Here is an 18,233-nt window from a genome sequence, read left to right on the forward strand (position 1 = left end):
TGATTTCAGGATATCATGGGATGCATGGGAGTGCTAAACGTTTCCCCATGTAACATGCTAAAAACTGGTTTCATAATCCATTTTTCAAGTAACAGTCACAGGCAGTAAAGTCTTTCTGCGAGCTGTGACAGGTTCTAACATTGTTACCTGCCCGGGAGTGCCAAACGTTTCCCCATGCAACATGCTAAAAACTGGTTCCACAATCCATTTCCCAAGTAACAGTCACAAGCAGTAAAGTCTTTCTGCGAGATATGACAGGTTCTAACATTGTTACCTGCCTTTAATATAACCAACATTGAAGAATTTCGTTGAGAAACAGATCATACATGCAAGTTATGATAGTTTTCAGAGATGCGTTGCGAATGGAAAGAAACAAGGTTCGTCGTGGTTGGTGATAAATCACTGTTTTTGAAATGCATTTTCTGTAAACAAACTGTAAAGAACAACCTCGGTGTTAAAGAACCACCTCCAGGCAAATATTTAGGTACAACAAGTCGGGCACAATTTTATTTTGAAGGTAACACTCGCTGGTGTTTATCAGCAAAAGTTCTGCATTACGAGGCTACGCTTGCAGAGGGTATAGCTGGCAGATGAACACATACTGCAGGTTGGCCAAATGGAACAAATCATGAACCGCTTGTGGGCTGCCTGTTACAACAATCTCAATTTGACACATTACAGACAAATAACGTGGAATTCCTCCGCGGAATGCCCCTTGGTGGGTTGACATTTCCAGCTAATATCAACGAACACGGAGTAGTGGGCGTTGCAGAAGTGAGAGAAAGTGGGTTCATTGCATTCTAACGAACGTCAGTCATGGATAGTAAGGTCTATTTGAGCGCGGAGCTATGCATTAAGTTACCACACAAATGTAGTACGAATGCATGTGTGCATGTCCGTAGATCAATGATGGCATGCAGGATGCAGTACATATTCACTCGGATCAAATGGCTAGGCAAGCTCACAGTCATCGCCAGCAATTTAATATAGGTTGGAGTTTCTCTTTACCCTGCGCACTTTTGTTTACAAACAACAAATTCACAATCGAGTACCAATGATGCTGGAAGAAAATATTTTTCAACAATAGGCTCTTTGTATAATCAGGGATGTTTATTCAGATTTTGCGAAACCACTCGCTTGCAACGCAGTTTACAATCACCTACCATGAGTTTTGGTTCTGAGAACAAGATTTAAACTTATGACCAAATCTGCTCATGACTGTTCGATTCTGCCGATGATTGAAGCCAGGGACGAAATAGCAAGACACTCATTTGTGACTGAATTGTTGTTAGCGGGAGTCTCAACTGTATTCCAGCTGAATCTTTTGTGCATTATATTCTTGGGATGGATGTTCTGCACACAGGCCATCTCATGCTTCACTTGGTAAGATATTCGAGATATCGTAGTATATTTTTGAGGATACTCTATACCGATAGAGATGTTTATTCAGATTTTGCGAAACCACTCGCTTGCAACGCAGTTTACAATCACCTACCATGAGTTTTGGTTCTGAGAACAAGATTTAAACTTATGACCAAATCTGCTCATGACTGTTCGATTCTGCCGATGATTGAAGCCAGGGACGAAATAGCAAGACACTCATTTGTGACTGAATTGTTGTTAGCGGGAGTCTCAACTGTATTCCAGCTGAATCTTTTGTGCATTATATTCTTGGGATGGATGTTCTGCACACAGGCCATCTCATGCTTCACTTGGTAAGATATTCGAGATATCGTAGTATATTTTTGAGGATACTCTACTCGTACCGATAGATCGGCATCTCACGGTCAGCTTCGCCTGCCTGGTGGGCTCTTAGTTTATGAAAACCGGTCATGAATTGTCAAAATCTTTTTGGCGAGCTTATGAGGGGTTTGGAAAAGAATGGAATAGCGCAATGGTTACTCGGTATCAATTCACATCAATTGAAGATTCACATTCCGATATGAGTATTTTATTGGGAGATTGGTGCCAACTCATGTCGGTTGATACTGCCCACAATCTTGGCATCTAATGTATTAACTTATCCGAGAGAGTAGTGAAAAAAGGTGTGAATACATGAGTGGATAGAAAGTGGACGTCATGGACTTGTACTTTGAGCAACAGGTTTTAGGAATTTTTCTGTCACTGACCTTGCAGCACACCTTAAAGCTCCTTGAAGGCACAGCGTACAAATTTCTCGCACCTACTGTTGAGCTTATGGTGACGCATCCAACTCTCAGAATGTTCGATTATTAGCATAGGACAGCAATGAGAATGGTGCAACTTATTTTCATAAAGTATGAAACACATTTGACCCACTATTTTCCCCTTCGTTCTATGCATGCTAGAGATAAGCAAATCTCTACCGCTTGATAAGACATTCTCTCTAGGAGACATCACGTCCAGTCATGCAGCTAAACACTGGAAATCTGCTTTGCAATAGCTGTTTTATTTTAAGGACACATGTAAGCTGGAAGTGTTTTGGTGAACCTAATGATGTCAAAATTCAGGCTCCGGAACTTTTGTGCTGGCCGCGCGCAATCATGATACAAAAAATATATGTCAAGTTTTTGCTGGAGCATTAAAACACCATACAAATTTATAATGCTTTCACGGAATAGACCCCCAAAGACGAACTGGCGGAGGAATGTTAAATTTGTGTTTGGTTACCTTATTAAACCACACGGCAAACTGTGCTTGACATGTCATTCCTACAAATGTTTTCGATATTTCACAGCGGTACCTGTTTGACCTTTTGTGGCAAACAAAAGTGCAGCTATATGCTCAAGCACCACTGTGATTGCCAGCAACAGCAGCCATGACGTTTTAGGTCATTTGCACCTGTCCCAACATGCCTTCTATGCAGAAGAGTAGGGACATTCATCTCGCAATTAACACAATTGAGCTTGGCAGATGAACCCCACCCAAATCACTGGATTGGTGTACGGTTACCAATAAAAGCTGAAAAGTTCTGAGTTTTTCTGTACAAAATGATTATTGGGTTTAGTCCAGAGGCACCAGTTTTAAGAGTCGAGGCATACCAAATGCATCTCATGCTAATCCCTGGACTTCGAAACAGGTCCCATGTTGTAAGAGTAGTGCGCGTCCTAGAAAGTGGTGGTGCACCAACAAACGGACAAGCAATAGGATTTCAGTAACGCAATATCACTGTTTTTAGAACGGGTGGAAAACTAATGAGATTGTGAAGACTATATTTGAAAAAAGAATAAATCTTTCTAAAGAGTAATCCCCTGTGTTTTGTGAAGGAGTATTCAAGGGGCGCATCAGAATTAATCACAGAATAGTGATATGTCTGAAGCAAGACAAGTGTGTGATCAAGATATGCTGTACCATGGATTCTTGCCAAACAGTCTCTCCTGAAACATACGTATTCAGGGTAATTTTCATCTTTGCAAATGTGGCAGTATCCCGCAACTAGTGGCATGTATTAATATGCATTTTGAAAGAAAATAGCCACATACGGTAAGATGCAGTTCGTATTTTTCCCTGTACGCAATCGTCCTTTCTAGAGCACTGGTCCACAGTTGGGACCAAACCCCACATGTGATCAATTCTGGCTTACTCAGGGTTTCTCCGTTCGTATTTTGGAACATCGCAAAGAAAAGCCTTTGTGGTCCCTTCATGTGGTCCTCAGAGAGGTTAAACAGATAACACGACGAATTTAATTGCACGGATAGAAAAAATGGGTCGAAGTGTACGCCACATTTTTGTGCCCCGCAGGCGGAGAATGATCAGACTACACTCACTTGTTACATGAAGGCGATCGATTCGTCCAACTTTGCACTTTCTCACCAACCGGACCACTCATAGTGGATGACCATAAACTCTACCGTGATTATTTAGTCTCGGAAAGTGTACAAATTTGAGACCAATAAACTGATCGATAAAATTCAGCTTAAAAGATCTTTGTTCCTATGGTCGCTGAAGGTTACCATAATAGCGCATCGCATGTGTACCTTCAAGCCATGGTTCTTAGAAAATTACAAAAGGAGTCTGCTACGTGTTCTCCGTGGGTGAATGTAATTCATTAGCTGAATTACACTTGAACCTCGTTGGCCCTCTAACCCCAAATTAGGAGCAGGACAGTTCTGTTGGTTGGTTGCACGAATGAGCAATCAACCAGTTTAGGTTGAGCTGCATTGCACCAAAGGCAATACCAGACAATATAAATTTTTTCATCTGAAGACCTAACGTAATAATATGCACTGGGTACATATTCTCGTAAAATTCGGACGTTCCATTCGACCGCGCTACGCATGCACTTACACTAGTTGATAAGTGCGGGTATAGTGTGCGAGGGGAAGTCCTATTCCAGCCGGCGTCGTAACGTTCAGCTGAAACAGACAGAACATCAAAGGACCGCAATTCTGAAGGCAAACAGGCTAAGGTTTTTTCATTTATGACCCACAGTGTGCAAGAATCTCCAAAAATGAACATAAATTATCCAAAGGTAGTATACGAATGGATATTGGAGGGACGTTCACACGTAGATTTAAAATATCTGACCCGATACTCCCCTGAACCTTTCCATTGAAGGGTCGCATTAAACTTGCCATACCAGTCAGTGCACCTTAAACATTCTGAAGATTCGGTATTGACAAAACAAACCTTGGAAGATTTCTTTCACAACCACGTATCCTCTCATGTTTAGTGCATTAAATACGACCCCAGAATAACGTTGAAAATCTAGTAAGTTTTGTTGTTCCAGTGGGAACCTGTCAACTAGTGACATTGTGAGTTCTTGGAATATAAACATGTGAATAATACACCAGTCGTCCAAAAGTAATTTTTCCGCCAAATGCTATTGAGTACTGGATATAGCACAATTTAAAAACTGTCAATATCCCACGGGCACGCAGAGGAAGTTAATGGTGTCATGCAGGTTCAGGACAATCACAGCTGGAGGTGGCGAGGAAATTTTTTTAGGAAGAAAACGGACCTCGTGAATCGTATTTTGCGCTGTTCATTTCTGTGTTTGGATGTTGATCTGTATAATTATGCTAATTCCATAAGTGTCAGAACCGTACCCAACTTAAAAAATGCGCCAATAAGTACCAACATTTTGGATATTCGTGATCGCACAATCCTGCTGGAATTCGTATTATCGCTGGTGTAGTGTGATGCGCTATCCGTGTTTTTTTGCGGGTGTTTTTCACGTAATCAGGTTCTTAATCCAAAAGAAATCGGCCTTGATAAGACAGATCAACTGGTTTTAACTTAATGGCATCTTCTGTTTATCACGGTACTGACTTGTATTGCAAAGTACCGCATCATTTTTTATTACAGTACAGTATAGTCCAGCATAGTAGTACACCATAGTGCGCTGTGGTGTGGCACGGCATGAAGCATACTGTGATGATGCATAATATGGTCAGGGAATAGTATGGTATTAGATAGTAGGACAGAGTGAAATATATTACATTATATACATTATACTATACATCATATATACTAAGCACATTATATACGATATATTACAATTACAGCATGCATTATTCCAGCTTAGTATATTGAAATGATATATTGTACTATGTTGCATTTTGATTTGTAGGGGTACAGCACACTGCATGTATTGCACTGTAATTTTAGCTGTCCATATGAGTATGTATTTAATTTCCAAATGTATGTATGTATGTATGTATGTATTTATGTATGTATGTATATTGTATGTATCATGTATGTACGTGTAAATTCTGTTGCGATGGTAAGCCAACATATTTGGATTGGAGGTCTACAAATGGCTCGCCTGCTTCATTATCCGAAATAAGAGCATGTCGGATTTATTCAGCTTACGTAGATTGGTTATTTTGTCAAAAATTTAGTTTTTGGCTTCTACATTATCATACTAAAGATCTCCTCACTACACATTGATTTAGGATCCTAGGTAAGCACAAACTGCAGTTTCTGGGACAGCTGATAACGCACAAAATTCAGGTTTGCTACAATGTAGCTAAAATAGTCTTAAGTACTCAATACGGTTGAAAATATCAAATGGATAAATTATACATTTTTATGGCATATTTGGTTTGCTAACCACAAAGAGCCTCAAGTATAGAAGCCATTCTGACATTTTGGTAAGTTATGATTCCTAGGAGATTACGAAAAAAGTTCTGTCCCTCTATTTGTGGATACTGATAGGTTTGCACAGATCAGAGTCAGTGCACGGCCATATTTTCATCCCATGTAGCGTAACTGTATCATTAATGCCATGGAACTTGCGAAGCGCTGGCCATCCATGTACCCATGAATCACGGACCGTAATTCATCTCATCCATTTTTCCAGGTGGCCACTTACCCTTTTTATTTTTGTTTACAACCGTGATTCCAGGCACCACTCGTGAGAAGTGTCACTCAGGCAAAATGGACAGCTATTCGGTCTTCCTAATTGGACGTTGCTTCTTCTGTACGATTACTTTTTTTCTCCCAAGAAATAGGTCCCAACCTCTCCGTCCTAACAGTACCAAAAAACTGAACGTTTAAAATAGAACCCATTTGTTACGTTTTTTGTTCTAGGGTTGAAAAGTCTATAGCTTATCAAAAAGCAGTCCTTACGTGTTGCGTACAATTCTCAGGTCGTGTTCAGAAGTACACAGATTATTCAGCTAAAATGAGACTAGCTGCGATTTGAAATTTTGTGAAATCACTAGAGAAAACGGGCAACAAGATGGATTTGCAGCCCTGAAGGCGTCTGTGTTTGTTGACGCCGTTCACTTGGCTACCGTGATTAATGACAGAAAGAATCTATCTCAAAATTTATAGAGGTTTTGTGTGAAAAAAACTAAAATTGCTTCTTTTTCCTCTAAACCGTATCTAAGTATTAGATTAGCTGTCTTAAGTTAAACCTAAGGTGTTTTACTGTGTTTTCGCCAATCGATTTCGAGGCCACACTGTATGGTACTTCGCATGGTTTGCTTTACTGTATACAATCTATGGACCGCCTTTTGTACATCACACAGTATAAAAATTCTTCAGCTGAGGTAAGCAGCAGAATTACACTCGGCTTCTTATCGTTTCGATTCACTCTACTAAACGAAGTTTGGTCGCTGTGTTAAACGACGTTTGCGTTTCTGGTTTAACGAGGAAGACGGCTTTAGTTCGAAATAGCTAAGGATTGTCCGGTCCTGACGAATACACTCATTCGCAAATCAATTAGGTCTTCACGGGAGATTCAACTGCGTCCTTTTCAACGATATTCTTCAAATGAACGTGCCGCTCAAAGGTCGTCTTATGTTCCATTTGGTGCGGCCTACGAAATATCGCAGTATATTTTGAAGTAAACTACACATAAGGTTTCTGAGACCTCTTCGACAGCCTACGACCGGTTTCTCCATTGTTGAGTCTCATCAGATAGGCGCAGTCCTCGATTGCATTTGTCGAAGTCAGTCCAACCTAGGTTCAAGTAGAACATGAGGTTGACGGAAACTCGGGGACAGCGCCAACCTGATAGGCCCCATGAGAGGCAAAACTGGTCGTGTACTGCCAAAATGTTCTCAGCAACCCTATGAGTAGTTTCCTTTATGAGGATTGTGTGGTTTCTTTCGGGGGTGGGGATCGATAATTTAACCCCCTGGTAAAGTTCGGGTTTCCCTCACCAGAAGGCTTATTTAGGAGAATAAACTAGAAACGCCAACATATTCTTACATATCGTAGTTTTAAGCATATGTTGAGATAAAAAACAGCAAATTATCCCCAGCCGAAAATAAAACGACCATATTAGGAAACACAGAATCAAAGTACTGATTAAGTTGTGTGCAATGGGGAAGCCAATCACTTTCAATATGGTAAAGCGCTAATAGTCCTACTCTAATTGTTGTATGTATTACATTTAATCGCATCGCTGTCTCTGATTTCAGCCGGGTGATAAAACTTGTTATTCCCAACCAGGTTGCTCAACAAATACTGAATGCTGAATACACTGACCTCTACTAAAATGGCTTTGGTGGAAACTACTCTTATAGTCGGAAGCTAGTTGACGGCTGGACAAGATTTTCTTGGCTAGGTTGGAGCCAAAGTCAGTCAAACACGTCTGAAAAAAGCTTCTCCTAAAGCAATTCACACGGTTGCAGCTTCACGCACGCGCGCTCAAGCACGATTTACCGCGTACACAAACATAAACACACAAACACATACACACGTCCAGTGCGATGGCTCTGCGTTCGTACCCTTTGTTTCCGTCTCTTTCGGGTGCACATCACGCAACGAATAGATGGCACTGCAGTTGATCAGTTTCGCGAACGAATGCTTTTGTGGCAGGCGGAAATTCACGCGTAATTTTCAGTTGACAATGGTGACCGGATGGAAATTCTTTGCACTAAGCAACACAAACAGCAGATTACTTTTCGTCGAGCCTCTTCGTCCCCATATTTTTAGGCTATCACAACAGGCAAAAGTTGGGATTTGTAGTCGTAAACTTGGAAAGCCACCGTGTAAGTGTCAGAGGAATCTGGAGGCGAGAAAGCGCCTGTGCCGTGTGAATGCTCTTTAATAACTACGTATATAATATTTTTCGAATAGTTTGAGTCAACTAAAATCGATCATGGCAACAACGAGCATCACTGGTCCAAATTTCTCATCAATTCCAACGCTGCGTTTGAGAACTATGCGAGGTTATTAGACGTTTAACTGGTCAAGATGTCGTCATTATCTGTGAAAATCGCTTCGAAATGGAGTTAAAGCCGGTAGGTGTCCAAAGCAGGTTTTAATGGCGGATGTCCACGAAAAATATGAAGCAAAGACCTTGAATGACCCTTGTGAAACATCGTCCACTCTCGGAATTCGATTTCCTATAGTAACGATTGTCTCTTGCTATATGGGTTTGATATGGTTAAAAAAGCAATGTTTTCGGCAAGTTACGCGGCTGGATTGTGGTTCCAAAAGTCAAGCAAGTTTATCTGGAGTATTTTGCGGGACTCGAAGTTGAACTTCGGGGTGATCTGAATCAGCTTTTGTGGCATAACTTGCTGTACCTGAATTCGGAAGCCTGGATGCCAAGTAAACCAGTGACGTTCTTTGCAAGTGAATTTGCGTTACTAGCGGTCTCCAAAGATTTACACATACCTTTAACTATTGTCCGTACCACTTGGATTCAGCTTAAAAATACAGTTAATTCATGAGCTGAATTACAACACACGTCTGTTGAAGTCTCCGGTAATAGAGGCCATCGGGAAATAGTGTCCAAATTGTCATTGAAAACGGCTGGTTCAAGGCCAATAGAATTTTAACCCTGCATTGACTCGCTTGAATCGAGGCGTGCTTGAATAATGCGAACAAGGTAGACACGTAAGAAATACAAGAATGATTAGATACACAACACAGCATAGCAAATAAGGCGGAGAACCCTAAATGGAAGGTGTAAATAGCAGGATATTGGTGGTGAAAAGTTTATCAACCCTTTGTTGATGATCGGTATTGTCTACAGTTAGGTTCGTTTGCTGAATTTATTTCTGTCTTAGCGTTTCCCTACTTATTGGTATAAACACAATTAGGCAACAGCTTGGTCTTTCTATAGGTTTGAAGGTGTGAGTTTAGGACAAACGTACCTATCCCGCAAAACCCCAAAATTGGAACCAAAATTCTGCCCAGTGGGTTTCAAGCGTGTACCACGCTACCTAACTGGGAAGTCCGGACTGGCGGGTCAATCGATCGTCACAACCAGGCCAGCTACTGGGTCGTCGTTCGATGAGTCGGGCACACCAATCACATCGTGTGGGCACGTTTCGCCTGTTCAAACGTGATAATTCAGATGCGTCCAACGTGCGTTGGTGGAGTAGTGGCTACATACTCGCCTCCCATGTCAGATGTCCGGGATTCAAATCCCGGCACGGTAACTGGATATGCACGGCTGATGATCTCCAATGAGAGCGAAACTCGAGTCCAGTGCTTCCCTGTGGTGTGGGCTCACCGGAATAATTACGCCAGAACAGGAACACGGCCTTTCAAACGAGACTGGTGTGGCTATGAACAAACATTCCAAATCATAGGTGAACGAAACCGTGGCAGCCAGAATCACTGTTACGGCAAGTGCCCCCTTTTTTTTACAGCTGATGATGCTAATGATGACATGCAATGACGGTTGCATTCGATCTTTCTTAAGCAGGTCACTGCACAGTGCGTCTTTTAATAGTTCATACAATTACCCGGACTCGTCTTTTAATAGTTCATACAATTACCCGGACTTACAAATGGCAAGAACTGAACAGTAAATCCGTTCCAAAGGAAGTTAATTGAGAAACGTCACACTGTTCCGTATCGAAGTGTTTTGATCGTTTAGAATGCTAAAGCTTGCTGCAGAGCGCGGCTCAAATGTCAAGAAGTTTGAAATTTTCGTAAAGACTTTCACTGGGCGTAAGCTGTATGGAAATTGTGATTCCTCAGGCAAAGAAACCAACGCAGAGCCCACCATTCAGAGGCTGCTTCTACGAACTTTAGGAGCTGTGCTGGTTGGAATATCCTTTAATGAACAGACAGGCTCCATCATAGGTTTGTGAATTTGACAGCACACTTTTGCACTCAATTCATGTCCCGATACATACAATCCATTTGGATGGTTAGCACACATTCAACTTACGGTGGTTCACTGTATCCGATTTTACAAGCCTAAGGGTTCACTTCATCCGAAGGTTCTTGTTCATATACTCACCTCATTATTCAAAATGCAGAGAATAGAACAATGTTTCCTGCCTTTAAACCCTTCGAGCACATTTGTTCCCAAAAGGCCAGCACTTTTATTCGCAAAAACTCCGCACGCTGTAAAGATGTTTGCAAATGCAAATGAACAGTGTTTAGCAAGAGTGCAAACCGATGCTTCAGCCTGAGTGGTCTTACAGCAACCAGTTAAACTGAATGAATATCTTGTATTTAGTCATGCCTGTAAAGTTTATGGCTAGCCCCATAGTTTCAACTCATAATGCTTGCCTGGAGTGCCTACGCGGGTGAAAAATACCATCCCAAGTCCAGTCATCAAGTGATTCCTTCCCTTCACTCAGAATAGGCAGTGGTCTTTAAGGTTGGTAGTATCGCTTGCTGGAAACAGTTTGCGGTTTTATATACATATTACCAGTAAGAATAACCAGGTTGTCTCAAATTAAAACAGCGTTTTTGCAGAAAAGGCAGTCAAATTTTTCGCAGAGCAACTCTCGAAAAAGGGTTGAACATCCTACCAGTCAAGCAACGCTGGAGCGTTCGGGTACGATTAGTTCAGTGGGGAATAAACCATAAAATTTTATTTTTCAAAATGATTTTTGGAAGGTTCACACATTTCGGATGCTTACCAGTAGGTCGGCTGTTCACTCAACTGGCTGGACCTGATTTTGATGATAAAAGAAGTTGATCCTCATTTGGCATTCGTTTATTAACATATTTAAGGCTGTGCCTGGGTAAACAGAAATCAGCTATCTTCATTGACTTTAGAACACGGAACCAAAAGCATCTGCCTGAGTAGAAGACACTCCTTTCAACTGTTTGGCTTTATTTGTAAGAAACAAAAAGAAGAAGGGTTTTACTGTTAACTAGTTTCTGAGGTTTAACATAGTCATGCTACTGGAGTCTGACTTCATGAGGGAATCCGTGGGAATATCAACAAAAGCAACTCAGTCCCGGTTTCCTCCTCTCTGTCTGGTTTGATGAATGATAACATTATTTCACAAAGCTGATTTCGTATTAAAATATTGCCGAGTAACACCAGTGTGTTATTCCGACAGGTTTATTTAGTTGGAAAAACAGAATCAGCCTGCACCAGGATGCAGTAGAATGCTCTGTGGGGCTACAGACCCGTTCTCGATAAATGAGCGAATGCAAAAACTTTTGAGGAATACGTGAGGTAGTAAGAAAATTTTTAAAAGACCATCCAAAACACCGCTAGACTGATGCCACACAGTTTAACTACAACCACGTTTAAAAAGTCAATATATACGCACGAGTGTTTTCGTATCACACGCACTGCTGCAGTTAACCTGTTCATGGAGCAGGTGATGAGCGAAATTGGTAGGAAATTACTGCGCGCCTCGGCATGTATACGTCTAGAAATCATATAAGTTCACTATGGCCAATATTTCAATTAATTTAAAAACACGGATACCGCCGGAAGTTTACATGCAGACATACAGAAGAAGTTGAACAAATGAAGACTTGGTTCTTGAAACTCTTGGTTTCATTACTCGACTCACGGGCTAACGTTCAGTTTTGCTGGCTGAAATAGATGCATTACGTCTGCGAAAAATCTGCCGACCGAAACTTACTGATGTGACAGACGTTATCTCAGGACTAGCTTCTCGTCTGTTTCATCAAAGATTTGCCAAGATTTACTCCTTTAAACCGTGATTCGTACATCTACAAACGGATCAGTGGTCTTGTGAATTGTGTGCAATCACGGGCTTTGATACGATTGCACTTTTATAAAGCTCTTTCGTTTACTGTATTTGGGGTGCTGAGTGGGAAATAGTGTTTAGAACTGTCGTTGTCGGACCTAGGGGCACCTTTTAGATCAAGCGATTTCCATTAGCAGAGGTCCTCTTCTAGGTTTCATGTTGAATAAGCAAAAATTTCTCATAGACTATCCATAAGGATAATAGAGTATAACTAAAGCTGGACAATAGGGTCAAAGAGTTCGAGTTATTGAGAGAGAGAGAGCTATAGGCAGAATTTTTAACAAGCCTGGGTCTATTAGTTGGTTTATCAGCCATCTGTGATAGGGATCTTCTCTTACTTTGTACCGTTCTTATTTAAATCCACTTGATTTTCAACTTAATTTCGTTGTAATACAGCCCACTGTCATGACTTCGGAAACTAGTCAAAAAGCTTTGATTCGTTTCTTAAAACCCTCATTTTGATCAAGCGAAGGAACTGTTTTTTAATGGTATGAATGCAATCTTCCTGGAAATTCTTCCGAATTTTGTTCCAGCTGGGCTGATGGGGATTGGTTAAGCTCTTGGTTTGTTTATGGACATTTTGTGCCAAACCACCCTTGTTTGTATGCATTGCTGATTGAAACAAATGAGGTTTGCTGACTGGATGAAATTGGCTTAGGTTATACTAAAGTTACACACTGTGAAGTAGGGGTACCTGGTAGACAGGCTCTGATGCTAGGTCAGACATTTATTAGGTGACTACGAGGCCTTGTAAATTGTAGCAGGTTCTGCATGAGGGTTTTGGTTTCATCACTCTTGTTATCTATAATTTAGTATCTCCTTTGCAACCTTTGCAACCTATGTTTTCTCTCCCGCTCCGAGGTTAGGAAGCAGGTATGCAATTCGGTCGTAATATCTATTCTTAATTGGCTTCCTTAGTTGAAAGAACGGCTCCCTCACACTAGGTAGAACTGCAGGTATTATGCGAATTCTTTAAGACGGTCTGTGTCCAATAAGCTGGTAGGATATTTCGTTTACCATTTACTCAATGGACTTCGGTTTGCCATCCGACTGTCTATGACACGGATGCTCAAATCCCGACCCTACAAAATTTTTGAAACTCCTTACTTGCAACTGCAGTTCGCTGTGTGGGTACAGTAGTGTGAGATACCATGCCTGACAAACTCTAAACGCATCTGATGGACAGTGGTTCGGGTATTGACATCTGTCGCTTTAGTAAACTAACAACACTAAGTGCTGTTCGTGAAAATCCACAAATGGGTCTCTGCAACTAGTTGTCCTGACCGAGTTAGCACCTCACCTAAAGTATCTGTCAACAGCTTTCGGTCATGCCTTCTGTATATTTCACACCGCACTACAAATTTGATTATTTTGTCTAGCAATAACTAGCCAGTAGAATAGTTCCCGGAGGTCTTTGACATTGTGTCACATCAATCCCTCCTGGAATGATGTCGACAGCTTCTCTGACATTAATATGAAATTTTCATCTTCCTTGAATAAACAGCCTTTTGCCTAAGGTTGCTACACAAGCGCTCTCTCTGAATTTATTAAGGCAAAGGTACTTCAGTCCACTAGATTTCAACGTTTTTTAGTCACAGAATAGTACTGCCTGGCTAGGTGACTCATTTTTTAGCACTTGGGATACTTCCTTACGCAGGCTGGACACTCCCCTCTGATTTTCATGTACATTGCTCTACAACCACAGCAGCTGTCAGTACTCCTCGATTCAACAACCCATAGTTCGGAACTGGGAGTCAAACATGTCATATGACAAAGCGCCTGTTTCGCTTCGGCATATAGTGGTACGTTGGTTCAAAGTCAGCCGGCGCTATCTTGATAGCCTCTCAGTGATACATCCATTTCAGATTCTGACAGCCATTTTATTCATTACCAGACTACTTCTCATGCATTCACAGAAAATACAGAAGCTGACAACTTTTTCAGCGCCAGATTTTACTGATCGATGGATTTATCAGTCTTCTAAAAGTCAAAATCGTTCAAATGATGAGTGAAATATCGAACCATCACAAGGGGCTGGAAATGTTTTTTCAGTGTTTTCTTCCCCCACTCTTTTCAAACAAGCATCAGATATCTGGAAAGGCAGACACAATTCTGAAGGACAATTAACTTTTGTTTAGCTATGCTGAGCCTAGATGTTCACAAGCCAACTTTTTACAAACACTGGATAGTTCCTGTATAACCTTTAGGTCTTGTTTGGAGGCTCGGTCAACTTTATGTTCCGTGGAAAATGGTCTTGTGACTTGTGTGCACATAGTATAAGTTAACCCATAAGCAAAACGGTGATTGGTCTAGTCACTAATTAACAGGCGGTTCAAGCTATTAAGAGCTCAGCTACTCCTTCAGGCTTAGCAGAAAAGGTGTCATTAGATAATGCTCGACCGATTTTTGGTCACCATAAATTATTGGTCACAGTATTGTTGGAAAATATTGAAGCCACGAGGCCTTTCGCATGTTGTTTTGTGAGCCTGAATTCGTAAAGCATTTGGGCCTGAGTTAGCATGCACTTGACCGCACTGGCAAGTGAGAGTAGATAGTTCTGTCTTTGGACGATCCAGCCTCCTAACATCGTGTTAGTATGTGCTTTATAAGGGCTTCGTGTATTCAAGTTATTTTTGAGACCCTTCAATATAAACGGACAAATTCATCTTCAGATTAACCACTGATGAGATTCGGTTGCTGAGACCAATACATGTGGAGTATTCTGATAATCCAAGCGCAAAATTATTTCCATGTTATCGTGATTCAGTTGCCGCTTCATACAGTTTATCGTCCAGAGTGCACACTTTACTGACGTACATGATCACGAAATGAAAGCCACTGGCCGTGTTGTTGGACTCGGCTCTATTATTGTGGGTTGACAATAGAAATAAGGCATAATTGGTCTATCAGGGAATTTACGCTATCTACGTCACCACAGGTAATTTTCTCAATGAGTATGAGTTTGATCAGTTATGAGGTTCGAGCGAAAATGAAGAGATAAATGATGACTAACAATCAACTGACATTTAAATCACAATAAAATCATTGCTGTTCTTGATCCACATAATCAGTTATAGAAAACCAGATATTTAGATTACTATTGACGTCTGAGTTAAACTGTCTACAGGAAGAGGATATTTAAGATCGGATAAAGTACAAAAAATAATTGATCGTATGCATAAATATGTAATAAATATAATATTTAATTTGAAATATCTAGACTGTGTCAATAGATTCTCGCATACTACTATGATTTGATTGCACTACCATATTAGGAACTTCAATCAGAAGGAACAGAACCATACTCGAGAAAGCTCAATGGTTAAGGTGCGAACTAACGGATGGGAAGATTTGTGATTCGAACCGATCCTCTGCATCTTGATTGCTCTTGTCTAAGCTTTGGCAACCTGACAGTATCTCGGTCCTCGTGCTTGTTTCGGGTGGCATTGTAGTCAAACGATAAAGGGGTGTTGCGGCTGAAGGGCTATATACTATTTTATTATGATAGCGAAATTACCGTGGATTATATATGAAACCTGGTAGTTCGGTGGCAAAGGGATCTGTCCAAAAGAAGTGCCAGTTACGTCAAATAAGTTTGAATTTTCTGTCGCTGATAAATATTCTTCTGTATGAGAAAGTGGATGCCTTCGCTATATTCCAACTCTTATCCTTTCCTGATGTAAGATGTAGGATGAATTCATAGCGTTTATGGCGTTATGTCTCTTGAGTTATAATGTGGCAGTTAACTGTGAACATGTATTGATTCCGCTAGTCAAGACTACTGCTACAAAAAAACTTGCTAGTTTTTTTATTTCGTAAGGGCTTCGAAAACAGTTGACGATTAGATTGAAATCCTATACTCATTATTAAATTATATTCGGTAAACAGCAGGTCATTTGTCTAGAAGTGAGTTAATGCTAAGAAGTCTGTTTTACCTCAGTGGACGGCAGCTTACAAACTGTTAATGGGAAACCACTTTGGTTTTAAATGTAGCGAATACACGTGAGACCAGAATTATTGCAATAACAATATCAGTAAACATTTGAACGTGAAAGTAAATACAGTGAATGTACTAAAGTAGGCAGGATATAAAGTGACTAGTGTCAGTTAGCCTGGAAATCGGGGTAGATTTCGGGTTGCTCGACATTTGGGCTTTGCCTGACATTTTATTCTGAAGGCAGACGCCGAGTAATCTAGTTACGTTACTGACAACACTCTGAAACGCAATTGAGATTTTTTACATATCAATATGAAAAGGAGTCGATAGGCAACATTATTGACACGACAGATAGACTGCGTTCTTGGAACGACTTGATTGAATTACGGTTACAATGGAGAGAGTACAAAACAAGCAACTAACCGAATCTCAGGTGATGTAATTTCCAACTCTCTCAAAAAGACCTAGTCACGGAAAGGAGAATGGTAAGGGACCGAGTTTTAGAAGTTTGATCCACACACAATAATATATCTAGTTTAGTTATCAATGAGGCATACTGGAGAATTGGCTATGCTTCAAATATTGGAATATCTCATCACAAATATGGTGGCTAATAGTATGAGTAACCCCCAATAACGCGTTCCTCTACCTAGGCAACTGGTATTTCAATGTAAACTGTTTTGCCACAAAATTCTTTGATGTCGCCAGAGAGGGCGCACAATGTCAGAGAGAGGGTCTTAAGGAAGAACACGTATTTAAATGATAAACATATTGGGCTTAAGCAGACAGCAATATGTGGCCTGTATGGAAAACTATCTACCTAAGATGTATGCACTGAAACAAAGTAGTTTGACGCATGCAAACGGTTGGTACACGGTGTACAGTTGGAAGTCACCTTTTACATACTTGATGGAAACACGAACTCAACGGGAAGCGCTCGGTTATCGGAACAGCGTGTCGATGGTAGCCTAAGAGACTGACTCTAAAAGCGTATTGCGAATTCAGAAGGTTAAAAGCATGCTTCTGCAACGAGCTCATAAACAGGCTATGGCATTTTTACCTTATGACTCTTTTAGTCGGGCGAGTAAGATATTTGTCAAGAGCCTGCGAGGATGAAGTTAAGAGCTGTCACGGACGCAAGGCATCTGGAATACATCTGCTTACTACTTCGAAAGACTACGCTTTTTCGGAAGTTGTTGCGTGTCACAGCTGGCAGTTAATTATGGTTTTCATACTACGGGATTTACTGGATCATATACGATGATTGTTTTGTCTCCGCCTGCTTCTGCACAAAAAAAGAGAGGTTGAAAAATGTTTACGGTATGGTAAGAACACACGGTTTTGTGCTCATTCCGAGAGTTAGGTATTGAACCTATCGTAGATCTGGGTTGCCCATACTTGGCTTGTGCGTGTCGCATCACCAAACAAAACATGTTAAAGCAATCCATTTCACTGGGTATGCCTGCTGGTAGGAGTCGATTCAAAGGTGCTTAACCACCACTGAATTAACTTCGAAAGAGGAAGGGTGCTGAGTTCGTCATTTTGCAAACACTATGATATCAGTAGTGTTTCCAACAGTCACTACCCAATTAGCTGGCATCGTGGTGTATCTGCTAGCTAGGTGCAAATGAACCACCTTACAAGGTCCGTTCCTGATGGGCTGTCACTGATTGGACCTTACAGTAACGTAACTCAAATACTTAGATATTTGCCACTCATTTGTTTTCAAGGTAGTTTGGAAACATCCAGTCAGCATAAATACTAGGATAGGATCCTCCCGCAGAATTTTCCTCCCTAGTAAATCGCCATACATATACTCCTCCCCCCGTATCCTGATAAATAAATTTTTGATGCGCTTTTGCGGCTGCCAGCCTAAAACTTAGCTTGAATGTTTAGCTCAACAACTTCACATGTATCTAACTGGCGATAGC

This window comes from Opisthorchis viverrini, assembly GCF_000715545.1.
Source record: "Opisthorchis viverrini unplaced genomic scaffold opera_v5_36, whole genome shotgun sequence".
Lineage (NCBI taxonomy): Eukaryota > Metazoa > Platyhelminthes > Trematoda > Opisthorchiida > Opisthorchiidae > Opisthorchis > Opisthorchis viverrini.